Source organism: Schistosoma mansoni, chromosome 1 (assembly GCF_000237925.1).
Source record: "Schistosoma mansoni strain Puerto Rico chromosome 1, complete genome".
NCBI lineage: Eukaryota > Metazoa > Platyhelminthes > Trematoda > Strigeidida > Schistosomatidae > Schistosoma > Schistosoma mansoni.
The window spans coordinates 44,690,950-44,694,425 of NC_031495.1; the positions used below are offsets into that span (position 1 = coordinate 44,690,950).

Below are 3,476 nucleotides of genomic sequence, written 5' to 3' on the forward strand. Positions count from 1 at the left end.
CACTCTCGCGGGATTCGAACCCAGGACCTACCAGTTTCGAGCCGAAGCCCTTAACCGATAGACCACTGAGCTGGCATCCAACGGTGTTAATTTCTAACTTCAACTGATTCACGATGTAATTTGTCTTTAACTTGGTCATTTTTTCGGATTATTAATTTGAATATATGAATTGTAGAAGCTGAAGAGAATTAGTTTCTTTTATTCTAGAATAAATAGAGAACCATTTTGTTTTTTTGTTTTTTGATCCACATCAAAATTGATAAGCATATTATTAAATTGTTTTACGTGACAATTTCTTAGTTGATAAAGACTTTAATCACTTATCTTATAATTTGTAAATAATCAAAGGGTATATCATCGTGTGGTAAATAAATAAAAAAAATTTTATTTACATTCTTTTAACTATTCTAAAAGTGGTCAAATGGTTTTAGAGAAGTTTTTTTTCCTTTTATTATTTAACCATAAGTAATTTCTATAAAATTAAAATGAATTTGGTGAGATTATAATTGATGAATGCAATAATCCGATATAAGATATTGAGTTTTGAGTTATTTGGGACGAAATTCATTTATACATTTTGGTTAAGTAGCATTTTGGCATCATAGATAATATCAGTTCACAATGAAAATCATAAATGTAATTCCGAAGTTAGACATTAACACCGTTGGATGCCGTCCGGCTCAGTGGTCTATCGGTTAAGGGCTCTGGTTCGAAACTGGTAGGTCATGGGTTCGAATCTCGCGAGTGCGGGATCGTAGATGCGCACTGCTGAGGAGTCCTATAATAGGACGAAACGGCCGTCCAGTGCTTCCAGGTTTTCGATGGTGGTCTAGCTTCAATTGACTCATGATTTGAACTGTGAAAATACTATCTATTTTTGTCTGTTTAATACATCATTATATATTATGAAAAATGTACAACTTTTCGTTGTACAAATTACAAAAGGCTCAATCAGAGTGTACATTATTTAGATGTCGATTTACTGGACTGTTATTTTCTAGCTGACGACTGCTCAATATTTATTATGGTTAGGATCGACTGAAAAGTAAGAAACGTAATTTTGTACAAATACTTCGTGCTGAGAATTCTATATTGTACCAAAAATATAATAAGGAATACTTACTTACTTACGCCTGTTACCCCCAATGGAGCATAGGCCGTCGACCAGCATTCTACAACCCACTCTGTCCTGGGCCTTCCTTTCTAGTTCTATCCAGTTTTTGTTCATTCTTCTCATGTCTGTCTCCATTTCTCGGCGTAATGTGTTCTTTGGTCTTCCTCTTCTCCTTTGACCTTCAAGATTACATGTGAGGGCTTGTCTTGTGACACAATTAGGTGATTTCCTCAATGTGTGCCCAATCCACTTCCACCACTTCTTCCTGATTTCTTCCTCCGCTGGAATCTGGTTTGTTCTCTCCCACAGTAATAATAAGGAATAAAACTAATAATAATCAAATAAAATCAGTGTGAACATTATGACTGTTATGGTTACCTAATTGTGTATTCTTTTTATTTCTAAGTATAGAATAAGATAATTTGACAGTATTTAATTCTCGTTTTGTAAAACAAAAATAAAATAAACAATTTTACAATATATTACTTAAACACGAAATAAAAGCATTCATTTTTATTCATTTAGTGTGTGCCATTATCATCAGCCTCAACGTCATATTAACAAAGGGGAATTCGACAATGAATAAGGAAGTTCAGAACTTATTTTGTGAAAAATCTCAGGAAGTAAAATTAATAATTTTAGTATTTTTTTTACTTCCTTTAATCTAATTTGAGCTTTATCATTGAAAGAAAAAGCCGAAATTAAAATGATCCAACAATAACAGAATGTGATGATGTACTAGATGATCATCTAAACATGTTTAAATTGGTGATTTGATTGGTCATTTGATCTCATTTAAGTTAAGATTTTGTTATTTAAAACTTCCTTAAATAACTATCTTCAACTGAAAATTAACAGTATTTTTTTCTGAGAAATTAAATCTATTAGATATAAAGCTATATGTATTGGTAAACAAACACCTTATTTATATTAACTTATAAGCAGTACTCATTCATGATTTAAAGCATAGTCGAATATTACTTCATCGGACCTCACGATTGACCAAATTAGACTGTTGGGCTAATATTCGATTTTATGGACATTTTGAAGTTCTTTTTTAATTATAATTTTACATTTATATCTATTCTTCAATTTAAATAAAAAAAATTAAGGGGAACGTGTAGCAATATTTTGTGGTGAGCACTAATTATTGCATTAGACACACAGTAAAGAGTAAATCAGTTATTATTATTATCGTTATTATTATTATTTAATAGTTGAATTCATGTGTCAATTAAAGCTAGACCACCACGGCCGTTTCGTCCAAGCATGGGACTCCCTAGTAGTGTGTATCCATGACCTTGTCGCGGGATTCAAACACAGGACCTATCGGTCTCATACGTGAATGTTTAAATCTCCAGATCTATGGTCTGACTTTCAACGGTGTTAATGTTCAAGTTCCACCAATCCACCATATTTCGCGATCATCCATCATTGTCTTCAGTGAGTAACTACCCCACAACAGACGTGGTTCAACTGCAATGGTCATGAATTCTCAATACAACTGCAGCAAATCCATCTTTAGACCATTCACTATTGAGCACATGATGATTATGATCAGTATAGCGTTGTGAAGATTGTTGAGTTTAGATTGGTATGATGAATGGAGGAATATTAAACCAACATAGAGAATCTGAAAGCAATGGAGGACCGTTTCGTCATAGTATGGTAATGGTGGGCAGTGCGCTTTCACGACCCATCACACGGGACTCGAACCCATCATCCTCGGTCTCGTGCGCGAACGTTTAACCTCCACACCACTGAGTTGCTATCCAACGGTGTTAATGTCTGCCTTCAACCAAATTCACTATTATTATTGCAAGTCGAGTGGTAAGGCAGTAACATTATCGATCTTCGTTCAACCCAAAATAGTCTTGTTAGCAGATCCAGATAAATTGTCAGGTATTAAAACTATAGTGGTTCAAAAAGGCATTGTGTAATTACTTTAATATTTGTCAATTCATTCACTTTCGTTAATAAGACAGAATATTGAAACGATTGTCATCATCGATAGTATGACCATGCGACCGTTTTCAAACCAAGTAGCATGAAAATGATTGATGTATGCTTCTAAATCTGATATTGTAACTAGTATAAAACGTGACAATATTTAATCAGGGTTTATAGCCAAAATTAAAATGTACATTTCATTCCAATAAGAATTCATCATTTGAATATATGAGCACTCCAAGTTTGGAAACTGATGTCTGTATCTCCACTTTCATTTGATTTAGATTTTTGAAAACTGTAAACCATAGACTTATTTACTTACGCCTCTTACTCCCAATGGAGCATAGGCCGCCGACCAGCGCTCTCCAACACACTCTGTCTTAGGCCTTCCTCCTTAGTTCTATCAGTTTGT

The 3,476-nt window shown here is 33.9% G+C and overlaps 1 non-coding gene across 1 annotated transcript; it reads right to left on the reverse strand.

Moving 5' to 3' along the window:
- Positions 1-72, reverse strand: Smp_tRNA_01654_Pseudo_CGA.1.1. Its single transcript has one exon. It is a non-coding gene (tRNA).
- Between the last annotated feature and the right edge of the window lie 3,404 nt (positions 73-3,476).